The following is a 16,771-nucleotide window of genomic DNA, read 5'->3' as shown; positions in this document are numbered from 1 at the left end:
TGGGTCAACTTCCACTGCTTCCCCAGGTGCATCAGCAGGGAGCCGGATCAGAAGTGGTGCAGCCGGGACCCATATGGGACATCAGCAATTACCCATTAAAGCGCAGCACCAGTCCCGATTGAATTCCTTCAGATAACCTTCCTGTATCTGTAGAGATGACCATATGATTTTTATCCTTTATTCTGTTCGTATAGTGAACATTCTCAAATGTTAAACCTTGCATTGCTTAGATTACAACATGTATTTGGTCACGGTACGTTACCCTTTCATACAAGTGTACTTCAAGAAGTTCATGGAAAATTATAAAATTAGTTTATCTTGGTGCCAAAAAAAAAGTTGAGATCCATGCACGTGAGGATCCTCTTCACAGAGACGCTAGTGTCATGGTGCAACAGATTCAGCCACAGAGTGCTGGTTCAATCCAGTCCCCTGTTAAAGGGCACAGAGGATGGCCTAAGTGCCTGGGCCCTCTGCCACCCCTAGGGAGACCCGGATGGAGTTACAGACCCCGGCCCAGCCCCAGGCTTTGTGGCCATCTGAGCCATGACCACTAGATAGAAGATCGATCTCTCTCTGTAACTCTTCCAAATAAACACATTTGTGAACTTCACGGAAACTGCATGTTAGGAAAAAACTACATGAATTTCAAAACTGTTTTGCACCAAAACAAACCATGAACTTCTCTGCAGTGCCGTCGTGTGTTGCCAAATCCCATTTGCTAATACTCTTGCAAATGTTTACATCTGTGTTGGTGAGAATATTGATCTCTAGTTTTCTAGTAATATCTATGTCTTCCTTTGGTACCAGGACCGCCTAAAATCCCTCCTTTTATTTTACTTTATATTTTTTTGACAGGCAGAGCGGACAGTGAGAGAGAGAGACAGAGAGAAAGGTCTTCCTTTGCCGTTGGTTCACCCTCCAATGGCCGCTGCAGCCGCTGCACCGCGCTGATCCGATGGCAGGAGCCAGGTGCTTCTCCTGGTCTCCCATGGGGTGCAGGGCCCAAGCACTTAGGCCATCCTCCACTGCACTCCCTGGCCACAGCAGAGAGCTGGCCTGGAAGAGGGGCAACCGGGACAGAATCCGGCGCCCCAACCGGGACTAGAACCCGGGGTGCCGGCACCGCAAGGCGGAGGATTAGCCTAGTGAGCTGCGGCACCGGCCCCCTTTTATTTTCTTAAAGGGGTTATGTAGGCTTGGTTCGAATTAGTCTTTAAATTTTGATAGATTCACAAGTGAAGCCATGTGCACTGGAGTTTTCTTTATGGGAAAGCTTTTCATTAGATCCTGGGCCAGTCAGATGTCCCATTCTATTAATATCAATTTTGATAGCTTGTACACTTGCATCTTTGAAGGAATTTGTTTCTTTTAGGTTGGCTTAAAGTTAATAATACCCCTTACCATCCCGTGTAACATCTCTAGGATCTGTAATGACACGCCCTCTTTCGTTCTTTTTGTTTTTAGCATTTATTTAGTTCTTTGAAAGGGAGAGTTATATATAGAGAGAAGTCTTGCATCTGCTAGTTCACTCCTCAGGTGGCCACGATGGCCAGCGCTGGACCAGAGTGAAGCCAGGAGCTCCATCTGAGCCTCCCACCTGGGCGGCGGGGACCCAGGTAGTTCAGGCGGCACCTGGTGCCTTCCCAGCACAGAGCCGGGTCAGAAGCAGAGGCACGGCCCGAGCCCGGGTGCTCTGCTGCGCCGTGTGGTCATCCCCAGACTTACCGATTTTACTGAGCTCCTCAGAGAGCCACTTTTGTGTGGCACTGATTTCTCTTTATTGTTGGTCCATCTGTTATTTTGGTGAATTTTCTTTTTCCATCTTCTTTCCATTGTCAGTGTTTGGGTTTAAGTGACCTTTTCCAGCTTCATAAGGTGTGACCTCCAATCCCTGATTTCAGATCTCCTTTCCCAACACCAGTGCTTAAAGCTGTGCACTTCCCGGCGAGCACAGCTTCGACTGCATTCTTGGGAATGTGGATGTCTGTTTTCTTACCGTTCCGCTCATAACATCTTCGCATTGTCCTCGCGACCCTTTCTCTAGCCCACGACTTATGGCTTATTTAGAAGTGCGTTGTTTAGGCCGGTGCTGTGGCTCACTAGGCTAATCCTCCATCTACGGCGCTGGCGCCCCGGGTTCTAGTCCCGGTCGGGGTGCCGGATTCTGTCCTGGTTGCTCCTCTTCCAGTCCAGCTCTCTGCTGTGGCCGGGAGTGCAGTGGAGGATGGGCCAAGTGCTTGGGCCCTGCACCCGCATGGGAGACCAGGAGAGGCACCTGGCTTCTGCCTTCGGATCAGCGTGGTGCACCGGCCACAGCAGCCATTTGGGGGGTGAACCAACGGAAAAAATAAGACCTTTCTCTCTGTCTCTGTCTCTCTCTCTCTCTCTCTAACTCTGCCTGTCAAAAACAAAACAAAACAAAAAAAGAAGTGCACTGTTTAAATACAGTCCTCCCTTGGGTGACAAGATGTGCCGGCGGTCCAGTCCCGTATGGACAACAGCACCTCCCCTAGACTTTACCTCATCTGCCCGTTACTTCTGAGCCCAACACAGCGTGCGTGCCATGTCTGTAGTTGTTAGCCTGCATTGTTTGGGGAATAATGACAAGAAAACCGTCTGTACATGTGCAGCACAGACACTCGTTTTCAAATGTTTTCTGTCCGTGGTGGATTGAATCCATGGATGCAGAGCCAACTGCGTTCGAGGCTTTTGCAAGCTATGTGTTTGCTGTGTTCAGTTCTGTTGTTTCCAGAGAGCTGACTGGGTCTGCTTTGCTTTCTTTTCGAGGCACTGAGACTTGTTTTTTTGGCTTCACGTGTGGCTTGGCTTGGGGAATGTTGCATGGGTCTTTGAAAAGAGCCGTTGCTACGTGGTGATGGGGTCAGGGTGCTTAATGCTGCCCTCCTTTCGACCTGCTCCGTGTGCAGCTGTGATTGTGGTGGTCTCTGCGGCCTTGCAGGTTTTGAAGCTCTCTTGTTCGGCACGCAAACATCAAAGATGGTCTTCTGGACAAGCTGACCCTTCTACTCTATTGTTATGAATTCCCCTTTATCTCCTCTTGAAGTCTGCTTTGTCTGGTATGAATATAGCCACTTCTGGTTGGATAGGCTCAAGTTTGTCATTTTTTGACTTCTTCCATTCCTTTCCTTTCAACTTTTTTATTAACATATTTGCACTTCACATGCGAGAGAGTGAGAGCTCTTCCATGTGCTGGTTTAGTTCCCAGTTTCCTGCAAGAGGCGGGCCTACGCCGGGCTCTAAAGCCGGGAGCCCAGAACCCACTATGGGGTTCCCATGTGGATGGCAGGAAGCCAAGTCGTTAGGCCATCACCAGCTGCCTCGCAGGATACATGAAGCTGATTAGAAGTGGAAGAGCTGGACTTGAACCAGGTACTCTGATACGAATTGTGGGCATCCCAGTGGCGTCTTAACCTCTGTACCAAACAACTGCCCCTACTCGTCTCTTTTAGATTATCTGTGTCGTCTTTATTTTATTTCTTTAAGAGTCTACACAGAGAGACAGAGACAGAGACAGCTGCTGTCCACTGGCTTGCTCCCCAAAAGCCTGTAACAGCTAGGACTGAAGTTGGAGCCAGGAGCCAGGAGTGCAATGCAGTTCTCCCATGTGGGAGGCAGGACACAGGCCAGAAATGAAACGCAGATACCCCAGTGTGGGACACGGACATCCTAACACCCACTGCTGTCGTTTGTCTTTAAAGTGGGTTTAGTACAGACAGCATAGTATTCGCTCTCACTTTGGTTTTGTCCTGAAGATGGATTAATGGGTTTGAAAGGCAGAGTTCAGGAGAAGTTGCATCCGCTGGTTCACTTCCCAAATGGCTGTAGTGGCCAGGGCTGAGCCAGGCGGAAGCCAGGGGCAGGAGCTCCATCCAGGTCTCCCACACGGGTGCAGGGCCCAAGCGCTTGGGCCATCCTCCACTGCTTTCCCAGGCCACAGCAGAGAGCTGGATTGGAAGAAGAGCAGCTGGGACTCGAACCGGTGCCCATGTGGGGTGCCGGCTCTGCAGACACAGGCTTGACCTGCTGTGCCACAGCGCCAGCTGCTTGTGCCCAGTCTTTGAAAGTTTAGAAGCACACGTGCTATGAGCTATTCCTTCATGGCCAGAGCCGTGGGCCTCTTTGCTGTCCATTCTCATTCCTGTGATGAAGATGCCGAAATAACCCCGTCCGCAGTGAATTCTCTTCTGAGCTTTTGGCCTGCATTTCCCACTGGGCAGACCCCTTTGGTGGTCTCACAGGTGCTATAAAATGATGGGAGAAGATGGAACCCGGGCTCCCCATTTGTGCCACTGCCCCTGCCATCTGCTCAGCTGTGCAAGCCACACCCACAGAGCTTCGAAGTCTAACTTGAAAAGTCCAGAAGTACGGGGCTGGCCCTGTGCCGTAGTAGGCTGAGCCGCCACCTGCAGTGCCGGCATCCCATATGGGCGCTGGTTCAAGTCCCGGCTGCCCCTCTTCCAGTCCAGCTCTCTGCTGTGGCCTGGGAAGGCAGTGGAAGATGCCCAGGTCCTTGGGCCCCTGCACCCACATGGGAGACCCGGAAGAGGCTCCTGGCTCCTGGCTTTGGATCAGCCGAGCTCTGGTTGTCATGGCCATTCGCAGGGTGAGCCAGCAGATAGAAAATATCTCTCTGTCTTTTCTTCTCTCTCTCTCTCTGTAACTCTGCCTCTCAAATAAATAAATAAGTCTTTAAAAAATAAATAAAAAATAAAAAAGCAAGAAAGCAAGGGAAGATGGCAGCTTGGTCCGTGCCACTTATGTGGAAGACCAGGAAAGAATCCCAGGCACCTGGCTTCAGGCTGGTCCACACCTGGCTGCTGTAAGCACCTGGGGAGTGAACCAGCAGATGGAGTTCTTGGTCTCTGTCTGTCTCTTTGTCTGTCTGTGTCCGCCTTTCAGATGAATGAAATGGCAAGTGGGGACGCTGGGACAGCTGTCTGGGCTAGCAGTTACCGCGCCCATTAGGACACAGCATTCCCCACCAGAGCGCCTGGTTCACCCCTGGGAGGCATCAGCGGGTGGCCCGGCGCTGGTTGCATCCCTGCCATGCACATGCGAGACCTGGCTTGTCCTCCTGGCTTCTGACTCCAACATGTTGTCAAGAGTAAACCAACACGTGGGAACTATTGCCTTCTCTCTCTCTTTTTCTCCCTGTCAAATAACAAATAAAAATAAAGTAGAATGCCGGTGCCGCGGCTCACTAGGCTAATCCTCCGCCTGTGGCGCCAGCACCCCGGGTTCTAGTCCCGGTCAGGGCGCCGGATTCTGTCCCGGTTGCCCCTCTTCCAGGCCAGCCCTCTGCTGTGGCCAGGGAGTGCAGTGGAGGATGGCCCAAGTGCTTGGGCCCTGCACCCCATGGGAGACCAGGATAAGTACCTGGCTCCTGGCTTCGGATCGGCACAGCGCTGGCCATAGCGGCCATTTGGGGAGTGAACCAACGGAAGGAAGACCTTTCTGTCTCTCTCTCACTGTCTATAACTCTACCTGTCAGATAAAATATATATACATATATATTTATATATATATGTATATGTATTTTATATACATATATATTTTATTTTACAGGTAGAGTTTTATATATATATATATAAATTAGAAAAAGGTGCACAAGTGGCACGTTCAGCTTCGTGACTTTTTAAATACACACACGCAGGTATGGCATAGCCACCACTTAGACCAAGATCGGAGTCTGCTCTGGTTATCGCTTGCCATACACCAAGCCAGCCCAGAGGTTAGGGGTTGAAAATGATGATAACATTTATTTTGCCCATGCACTTGTGAATACCCTTCTAGCTCTTTGTGGCAGTCGGACTAGAGTCTCAGGGCCAGCCTCTCAAGTAATCTTTTTTAAGATTTATGTATTGGAGCTGGCACTGTAGTGCAGCGGGCTAAAACCTCAGCCTGCAGTGCCGGCATCCCATATGGGCACTGGTCTGAGTCCCGGCTGCTCCACTTCCCATCCAGCTCTCTGCTATGGCCCGGAAAGCAGTGGAAGATGGTCCAAGTGCTTGGGCCCCTGCACCCACGTGGGAGACTCTTGCCTCTTGGCTTTGGATCAGCACAGCTCCGGCTGTTGTGGCCATCTTGGGAGTGAACCAGCGGATGGAAGATCTCTCTCTTTCTCTCTCTCTCTCTCCCTCTCGTGTGCGCACACTCTCTCTCTTACTCTACCTCTCTGTGTAACTCTGCCTTTCAAATAAATAAATATTTTAAAATATTCATGTATTTATTTGAAAGGCAGAGTTACAGGCAGGAAGAGTCAGAGAGAGAGAGAGATCTTCCATCTGGTTCTCTCCCCAAATGTCCTCAACAGCTAGGGCTAAGCCAGGCGGAAGCCAGGAGCTTCCTCCAGGTCTCCCAGGTGGGTGCAGGGCCCCCAGGAACTTGGGCCATCTTCTACCGCTTTCCCAGGTCATAGCAGACAGCTGGGTCAGATGTGGAGCAGCTGGGACTCGAACCTGCGCCCATATGGGATGCCGCACTGCAGATGACAGCTCTACCTGCTACGCCACAGCGCCACCTGTCTCAGACAGTTGGATGGCTGTTCAGTGGGAACCAGTCACCGAGGCCAGCCCGTGCTCAAGGGGAAAGAGATTGCAGAGCGCCTTTGGAGACCTTTGTGTTTGCTTATTTAAAAGGCAGAGAGAGACGAGATCTGCCATCCAAGCACACGCAGGCATCCCACACACCATCTGAACAACCATGACAATCGTCTGCCCTCAATCCAAAGACTGAAAACGGTTAAGATTCGTGTTGACGGTGGGCCGCGTGGTGCAGTGGGTTCAGCTACCACCATGCCGACGCCCTCTATTGGAGTGTCTGATTTCAGTCCCAGCTCTTCTGCTTGTGATCCAGTGTCTTTGTAATGTGCACCCTGAGAGGCAGCGGGTGACGGCCTGAGCAGCTGGGCTCCTGCCACCCCGTGGGGGGGGGGGCGCAGGCTCCTACTACACACTAACCCAGGCCTGGCTGTTGTGGGCATTTGGGGAGAGAACAAGCAGGTGAAAGAGTGTCTCTCTCTCTCTCTCTCTCTCTCTCACTCAGTGTGTGTGTGTGTGTGTGTGTATTGCTCTATCTTAAAAATAAATAAACATTTTTAAAGATTTTATTTATTTGGGCCGGCGCCGCGGCTCACTAGGCTAATCCTCCGCCTAGCGGCGCCGGCACACCAGGTTCTAGTCCCGGTTGGGGCGCCGGATTCTGTCCCGGTTGCCCCTCTTCCAGGCCAGCTCTCTGCTGTGGCCAGGGAGTGCAGTGGAGGATGGCCCAGGTGCTTGGGCCCTGCACCCCATGGGAGACCAGGAAAAGCACCTGGCTCCTGGCTCCTCCCCTCGGATCAGCGCGGTGCGCCGGCCGCAGCGCACCAGCCGCGGCGGCCATTGGAGGGTGAACCAACGGCAAAAGGAAGACCTTTCTCTCTGTCTCTCTCTCTCACTGTCCACTCTGCCTGTCAAAAAAAAAAAAAAAAGGTCCTGCATCTGTTGGTGCACTCTCCAAATGGCCGCAACAGCCGGAGCTGAGCTCGATCCAAGCTCAGCTTCTGGGGAGGCTCAGGAGTTTCTTCCAGGTCTCCCATGCAAGTGCGGGGGCCCGTGGACTCGGGCTGTCTTCCACTGCTTTCCCAGGCCATAGCGGAGAGTAGGGGATGCCGGCATTGCAGGCGACGGCTTTACCTGCTATACCTCAACGCCAGCCCCTCAAATAAATAAATCTTTTAAAAAGTGAAGGTCCCAGTGACTCGCCATAGGTCCAGTTGTTTCACGTGTGCAGTGCATGGGGTGTGACCCGTGTGCAGAGTTGTGCGAGCATCGCCAGCACGGAACACAGGAGCCATCAGTCCCCCTCCTCTCCTTCCCCTTCCCGCCTGGGCATCACGCATCTCCTCCCTCGGCACACTGGTTCCGGGGCTCGGCAGGCTGCGGTAGGGCAGCGTTCCTTCCGATGGCTGAGCAGTATTCCCCGGCATGGCTTGCTCCTTCTCTGTTGCTCCGGGGATAGGCATTTGTTGCCTTCTGTGCGTTCACGTTGCTGGCAGTGGCGTTGTGTCAGGCAGTGACGTAGGTGAGCGTTTAGAGGAACTGTTGTACCGCTGCCACAGGGAGTTGGGCTCCTGAGCCCGCTCTCGGCGGAGGCTTGCTGTCTTGGGCGGTGAGGAACTACCTAGAAGAAGGCAGGCTGCTAGGTCACCGCTCTGCGCCTGGAGTCCTCCCACTGCTCTCAGTTCCGTGCCCCGCGGGAGGCAGCGGGTGACGGCTCGAGTACTGAAGTCCCTGCCACCCACGTGGGAGACAGGATGGAGCTCCTGACTCCTGGCTTGGGCATTCAGGGGGTGAACCAGTGCGTGGAAGATCTGTGTCTTTCAGATCCATGTGTTTAAAAGATTTTCATCCAATTCCTCTGGCTGTTCTCCGTGACAGTTTGTCTGATAGAAACTGTTTCGTGGCCACAGTCAGAAGTCCCCAGGAGTCGCTGTTTTGTTTAAGATTTATTTATTTATTTGGATGGCAAAGTTACATAGAGGTAAAGGCAGACAGAGAGCGAGCGAGCAAGAGAGAGCAAGTGAGCTTCCATCTGCTGGTTCACCCCCCAAATGGCTGCAACAGCCGGACCTGTGCTGATCCGAAGTCAGGAGCCAGGAGCTTTTTCTGGGTCTCCCACGTGGGTGCAGGGGCCCAAGGACTTGAGCCATCTTCTACTGCTTTCCCAGGCCACAGCAGAGAGCTGGATCTGAAGTGGAGCAGCCGGGACTTGAACTGGGGCCCATATGGGATGCTGGCACTGCAGGCGGTGCTTTACCCGCTATGCCACAGCGCCGGCCACCAGAAGTTACTCACACACAGGTTGTGTTCCTCCTGTTGAGCACATTCTCACCCAAGGAGACAGCCATGCACGTTTGCATCTTTCCACAATGTAGAATTCTCTCTCTCTCTCTCTCTCTCTCTCTCTCTCTCTCTCTCGCACACGCACACCCCAGTCAGAGCAGATGTGCAGGGTTCATGAGTGGAGCACACCACTCACACCCAGTGAGCAGATGCCAAGTGCACGCAGGTGCAGCCCCTCCCGGCGGACGCTGCACCGTTGCGCAGGCGCAGGGCTTTGCGGCAGCTGCCGCCTGTCAGAGGTGGGCTGCCCAGACGTTCCTTCTCAGGGGAGTTGGCCCCTTATCCTTAAGGCCACAAGCCTCTGTGCTGTCTGATATGTCGCTTCGGGCGTTCACAGAGCTGAACCCTGGTCTGAGTTCCCTTGATAAGTCCTCCACCGCCGTCATGTGGCTCCTGTCTCAGCACCGAGGCACTCTGGTCAGCTTGCTGGCGCTCCACACACCACCCTGGGCCTCCCGGAGGCCGGCTCCCACGGGCAAGACAGAGGGGGTCACATTTCAGATCGCCCAGACACGCAGAAGCGGCGGGGATGGCGCTCTCCTCCTTTTTGTCACCAGATAAAAGTGATTCACGAGTCTGCTAGCAAGTCACAGAGCGAACTGTGTGAAGCGTACAGTGTGTGTTCCCTCCTGAGCCATCCCAGCTCCCTGCAGAAGTGGGCGAAGCCAGTGCAATGACCTAGCCTCCCCGGGCCAGCACAAGGCATTCTGTTTGTTAAGGTTTATTTACTTATTTGAAAGGCAGAGTTATAGCCAGAGAGAGACAGGGACAGAGACAGAGAGGGAGAGAGAAAGGGGGAGAGACATCTTCCATTTGCTTGTGCATTCCAAAAACAGCAGCAACAGCCGGAGCTGCGCCGATCCGAAGCCAGGAGCTTCTTCCGGGTCTCCTACGCGGGTGCAGGATTCCAAGGACCTGGGCCATCTTCTGCTGCTTTCCCAGGCCACAGCAGAGAGCTGGATCAGAAGAGGAGCAGCCGGGACTTGAACCATTGCCCGTATGGGGTGCCGGCACTGCAGGTGGCGGCTTTACCTGCTGCGCCACAGCGTGGGCCCTGCAGATTTCCTTCCTGTGTTGTTCTGCATGGCTGCTGTCCACCCAGGCAAAGTCCCTGTAAAACATTTCCTCGATGTGTGTTGTTAATCTCGCCAGACACTGATTTCTGATAACCTTACAGTAACACGGATGACCAGGAAACAAAGATGAGCGCTCATTCTGCTGTGCTTACAAAAGGATGTTGTCGCATTATCATGGCAAATTAGCCAGTCAAAGTTTCCTAAATCCAAAAATAATCTGGCGAGTGTAGAGGCTAACCCGTGTGCTGTGGAAGGAGTACGAGTTCCGCTTGAAAGGTATCGTACAAGTGGGTCAGCAGGAGAAAGTACGCCTGACCGCTATTTTTGAAAGATGTGTTTGTTTATTTGAAAGTCAGAGTTAGAGGGAGACATCTTCCATGTGTTCGTTCACTCCCCCAAATGGCTGCGACAGTCAGGGCTGGACCGGGACAAAGCCAGGAGTTGGGAACTCCGTCCAGGTCTCCCACGTGAGTGGCGGGCCCCAAGTACTTGAGCCGTCTTCTGCTTTTCTAGACACGTTAGCAGGGAGTTGGATCAGAACTGCAGAGGGGCTGGAACTGTGCCATAGTGAGCTAGCCCTCTGCCTGCGATGCTGGCATCCCATATGGGTGCTGGTTCGAGACCTTTCTCTGTGTCTCTCCCTCTCTCTGCAGCTTTGCCTCTCAAATAAATACAACCTCAAAAAAAAAAAAAAAACACACCTGGAATGCCTGAGATTCTTAAACTAGTCCTGGACTCCTGATATGGGTTGCCGGTGTTATAGGTGGTAGCTTAACCTGCTGCATACTGGACCCCAATTTTTTTTTTAATAATACATTGTTCATTATTTTTAAAGATTTATTTATTTATCTGAAAGAGCTAGAGAGAGAGATAGTGAGCTTCTATCCACTGGTTTACCCCCCACTTGGCAGCCACGGCCAGGAGTGTGCTAGGCCAAACCCAGGAGCCAGGAAGCCCCTTCCAGGTCTCCCACCTGGATGGCAGAGGTCCGAACACTTGAGCCATCCTCTGCTACTTTCCCAGACCATAGCAGAGAGCTGGATGGGAAGTGGAGCAGCCAGGGCACAAACCGGCGCCCATGTGGGATTCTGGTGTTGCAGGCAGTGGCCTAGCCTGCTACACCACAGTGCCGGCCCTGTGCCTGACCGCTGTTAACAGGAGTTGGAACTGGATATGTGTTATGTGCCAACAATGATTGTCCTCCAAGTAACTGCAAACTAGGGTGTGCATTCTCCATTGGAGAGGCATGCAGAGCTTCTGGGTATGCCCCTTCGTGTCACTGCCTTATCGCTAGTTATCAGACATAGTGTGTAGTGCCCGGCCTCCCTGACAGCTCTGCTCACCTCGTTGTTCGGACGTCGCGTGCTTCAGAGACCCTAGGTTAGTCTCAACGCCTTACCTTCATGTTCAACGCTGTACTCCAATTCCTTTGGAAATTTTCCAAATGAGGCCATTTCTGTCACAATTTGCTGTAACTGGGTAAGTGCTTGGAACAACTGTTCTGCTAAAACATTACTTTTTCTAAACACGGTGTCGGCTGATAGTTAAAAATTAAATCTGTTTTGCTTTCTTGTGTTTCTGCCTCTTGTAGGCCTGACACGATGAGAGTAGATACTCACCTACTGTGGTTTCCGTAAGTGTGACTACAGTCGGGGCCTTTCTGCCAATATTCATGGGACAGCAGATGTTTCCTCCTGAAAGACACCACGTTCGGGCACCACCGGTGTCCCGTGAACATCCTCCTTATTAAACGTGGTCTGGGTTCCTCTGGGTGTCGGTCTATACGCTGTTATTGCATTAGGAGGTATTGGCTCGCAGATGTTAGGTTTAAGCCTAGTTACTGCATGCGTCCCCTCTGGACCCCATCGGAAGGTTGTCACGCATACTGTAGCATTATGGCGTCCTCTAGGAAGGGCCTGGTGAGGCAGGTCTTACGTCACGCGTGCCGAAGTTCGCTGCTTTTGCAGCATAGACAGGCATCACTGAGTCTATTCGAGTGCAGTTTCAGTGTGACGGAGTCCGTCCACTGGTCACGGAACGGACTTGTAGCGTGCAGGAGATACAGGGAGGGACTCCCCCTGCAGCTCCTGGCACGCCCCCCAACCCAGGCTCTGATAATTAAGTTTAGAATTGTTCCGTAACCCTAGTAGCACGAATCAGTGTGGTTGCACTGCACACACACACATTTACAGTGTTCCGTTGTCCTCAACCGTTTGTGCTTAGCACTTGAGACGCGGTGTCGCCAGGTGGTAAGCAAACAGCAGATGCGCTCTTCGGTTGCAAAGCTCCGAGAAGCATCGCTGAGGAGCCCGCTGGTTTCCATTTCTGACTCGAGGCACAGGGACGGGTTGCACACACGTTTGTGAGTTCTGCTGTGGCCTGTAGTCGCCCAGGGTAGCTCAGGGGTGTGTGCATGCCAAGGAGAAGCTTCGGCAGTTTGCTGCTTCCCAGAGCCGTTGGATACACTTTGGCTTTACCCTGTGCACTTCGAGTCCGCAGAGACTAGCGGATAAAAGCAGCAGCTGGGGACACCCCTTCTGGTTCCCAGTCCCACACGTCCAGTACGGTTTCACCGCCACATCCGAGCCCACAGCGCCTGCTTTTCCGCACTAGAGCGTTCATGATTCTCAACCGTAAGAGGCTGCGCAGCCCTTGCTAGTGCACAGGATGGTGGCACCTGCGTCCCATTCAGCCATCCATTATGTAGAGACGCTCGTGGGCAAGGTTAGTTTCTGTTGCTTTGTTAATTCCCATTGCTGTGCTAGCTGTTCAAGGAGCTTTTGTTTTAGAATGTCATGATGTACAGATATTGTATAATTCAAAGTACGCCAATATTGGTCATAGCTGTAGGATTCGCATATATATGGCCTGCTGTGTTTATAGCGTTTTCTTAAGATTTATTTACTTACTTGAGAGGCAGAATTACAGATGGAGAGAGGGAGAGACAGAGAGAGAGAGGTCTTCCATCTGCTGGTTCATTCCCCAAATGGCCCTAATGGCTGCAGTTGGGCCAATCCGAAGCCAGAAGTCAAGAGCTTCTTCCAGGTCTCCCACGTGGGTGCAGGGGCCCGAGGACTTGGACCATCTTCTACTGCTCTCCCAGGCCACAGCACAGAGGTGGATCAGAAGAGGAGCAGCCGGGACTAGAACCGGCGCCCGTGTGCTGTGCCAACACTGCAGCTGGCAGCTTTAACCTACTGCGCTGCAGGGCCAACCCCTTTATCCGTAGTCATGTCCGTAGTAACCCTTGACATCCACCTGTAAGGCAGGCGGGTACCAACACTCGTGGCGGGGATTTAGACATCACTGAGAAGACGTGAGGTGTCGCATGCCCTAGCGTCAGGACTTGGCACAGAAGCCTCAAGTCTAGGTGACACTGTCTCAGTCTCTCCTATCGCTTCTGCAGCGAGCGTGCTGATACTTACTACGTCCTATGTTTTAGCTTCAGAGTCAGGTTTGTTCGCATATAGTCTATGGCAATCCATTGTCTAGAACCGTTATTCAGTTCCTCATTAAACACACACTGCTGGGGCTCTACGCGTTGCCTCACCAAATCCTTACGTTCTTATGTAGTGTATTCCTTTTAGGCTTACAGTCTGTAAAGTGGCTGGTCACCAGCCGAGAGCGGAGCTAAGGCTGCATCCAGTTGTCTACGCCCGGAGTCGTTACGGGCCACGGAGAGCAGTTCTTCGGAGGAAGACGTGGTCGTTAAGAAGCTGGTCAGCAGGGACGCGGCTCCGTGGCTTTACTGCCGCTAGCTACCTGCATGTGCTCCACTGCTGGGGTTCCTCCGGCCGCATCGCTGGCTCCGGCATCCCGAGGTTTTCAGGTGTGAGTGTGGTGATGACATAGTCCTACATCCTTGACCCAGCGGCCGAGTATTAGGGCCCGTGCTGCTGCCACCCAGAAATGCTGTGCAGTCTCCCTCTCGCCGTACAGGCCTTGTACGGTGCCTACAGTTGTGGTGAGCTCTGCTAGTCCACCCAACCCCCAGTCAGCACTGTGTCTGGTTCCTAGAAATCTGGGCGGAGCCACGTGTCAGATGCTCCCAGGTGCTCCTGCCCCCTGAAGTCAGAGCTGGCCCATAGGCCTCTGCTGCTTACAGTACACGTGACGGCGGCCATGGCTTTCTCGAGGACCGCTGGCTTGTCTCTTCCCTGCAGGGCAAATTGTGTAGTCAGGGAAAGCTAAAGAACAGGCTGGGGCCGGCGCCGTGGCTCACTTGGTTAACCCTCCGCCTGTGGTGCCGGCATCCCATATGGGCGCCGGTTCTAGTCCCGGTTGCTCCTCTTCCAGGCCAGCTCTCTGCTGTGGCCCGGGAAGGCAGTGGAGGATGGCCCAAGTCCTTGGGCCCTGCACCCACATGGGAGAGACCAGGAGAAGCACCTGGCTCCTGGCTTCGGATCAGCGCAGCGCACCGGCCATCATTTGGGGTCATTTGGGGGGTGAACCAATGGAAGGAAGGCCTTTCTGTCTGTCTCTCTCACTGTCTAACTCTGCCTGTCAAATAAAAAAAAAAAAAAAAAGCTTAGCGGGCCCTTGCTGCCGTCTATACCCTCCTCCCCCAATAAACATCGCCCGGGTTTGGGTGCACAAGCGGAGTGATAGCAGGCAGTGATTGTAAAGGTTACAGCCAGGACGAAGTTAAAGATCCTCAGGCCGCGTCGCACGGGCTTCACGCTGGCGTTCGTGCATTTACCTTGCCCTGCGATGCAGGGGTGTTCACTCGTGTGCTTCCAGCGGTTGCTGCCTCTCACCCAGGATGTGTGTCCACTCCTAGCGCTGCCTCTGTCGCCACCATGTGTTTTAGATGGCATTTTGGGCATGTCGCCGGGAAGGATCGTGCCGCCGATGAACGGGGCACCCATGAAGATGCAGCGTTTGATATGATGCTGGGGCATTATTTGCAGGTTTCATAAGATTTATTTATTTTTATTTGAAAGACAGTTACAGAGAGGCAGAGGCGGAGAGAGAGAGAGAGAGAGAGAGAGAGAGAGAGAGAGAGAGACCTTCCATCTGTTGGTTCACTCCCCAAATGGCTGCAACGGCCAGAGCAAAGCTGATCTGAAGCCAGGAGCCAGGAGCTTCTTCCAGGTTTCCCACACGGGTGCAGGGGCCCAAAGACTCCACTGCTGTCCCAGGCCACAGCAGACAGCTGCATCAGAAGTGGAGCAGCCGGGACTCAAACCGGCACCCTTATGGTGGCTTTACCCACTACGCCGCAGCGCCAGCCCCTGGCAGGTTTCTTTGAAGTGTGGTTGCTATGTGCCAGGGTCCAGGCAGGTCTGTATATGGTGTAACATTTCTTTGTTTTTTAAGATTTATTTTATTTATTTGAAAGAGTTACAGAGAGAGAGAGAGAGAGAGAGAGAGAGAGAGAGAGGTCTTCCATGTGCTGGTTCACTCCCCAGATGGCCACAATGGAGCCAGGAGCTTCCTCCGGGTCTCCCACGTGAGAGCAGGGGCCATCCTCCACTGCTTTCCCAGGCCAGAGCAGAGAGCTGGATCGGAAGAGGAGCAGCCGGGACTTGAACCGGCGCCCATATGGGATGCCGGCGCTTCAGGCCAGGGCTTTAACCTGCTGCGCCAGCTCGCACCCGGCGTACCATTTCTTGTCTTTCCTTGGAGTTGCTGGTTTGCCTAGCGTGCTGCAGGGCACCCTCTGTGCTCTGCCGCAGTAGCTGCTGGAGAGAGAGCGCCGCTTCCCGTGAGCAGTGACTGCGCTCACTGGTGTGCAGGCTCCCTGTGAAGTTCCTTCCAGCCGGATGGCACTCTGCCCTCGTTGCGGAGGGCCGTACCTGCTTCCCACTCACTTTCCAACACGCTTGTTGCCATTTCTCATGGCCCACGAATCGGTGACAACGTGGATAAGTTTCTGGTTTTCCTGCCGTGGTCGTCTGACGGCTGAGCCTCCCCCAGTTGATTGGGCAGCTCTGGGCTCTCAGTGCTGCCGCCTTGCCGGTCGCTGTACCTGAGCACGTGGACGCTGGTGCACCTGTCAGGACGGGGCCCATGTCCCAGTGCCGTGAGGACGGCGCTGCCCCTACCCGCGATGCCTGGTCGTCATCTTTGAGCAGGCTGTAGCTCTTCAGTGAGGGCAGCTGCATCGCCCAGGGGTGACCTGTCGTGGTCCATACGTACCATTTCCACGCCAGGACTCCGGCTGATTCATCTGGTGTCTTTGCGACCCATTCATTGCAGGCAGACAGATGACAATGGATGATGATCGTGGCACCCGTACCCGTCAGAGGCTCCATATGCTGTAAGGCCTCATATGTTAGCCAAGCATAAATGCCAGGTAGTGGTGTTACGTGAGAATTGCATGGCCCAGACTCTTAGTGGGAGGAAGCCTATTATGGTCTGTATGTATTCCTTTTACCTTTTCTAGTGCTGATTGGTATTCTGTGTGCCAAGAAAAAAAAATCTCCAAATTTTCTAACTACTTTATAAATGGACTTTAAAATAACATGTAGCCGTCCACATCATTCTCGCGAGATTCGCCGCCTCCACACCAAGCTCCTGTGTCTGGCAGAGCCAGTGTGAGACCAACAGCTAATCCATCCCTGCTGCCTGGATAATCAAAAGTTTTGGCCGCACCTGTGAGCAGGCACGCGTGCACGCATGCACACACACACACACACACACAGAGGCCAGACTAAAAGCACAGCCCATGGCACTGAAATTGATCAATAAGGAACTTGGGGATTCGGCCAGTGACCCCGTACACACTGTTCTGCAGGTCCACGGGAATGGTATGTTTCACTGGCAAGCTACAACGATGCGGCCTAATGA

Source organism: Oryctolagus cuniculus, chromosome X, assembly GCF_051225735.1.
Source record: "Oryctolagus cuniculus isolate XC-2025 breed Fujian yellow rabbit chromosome X, ASM5122573v1, whole genome shotgun sequence".
Lineage (NCBI taxonomy): Eukaryota > Metazoa > Chordata > Mammalia > Lagomorpha > Leporidae > Oryctolagus > Oryctolagus cuniculus.
The sequence above is the reverse complement of the archived record's forward strand: the minus strand, read 5'-3'. Positions refer to the sequence as shown.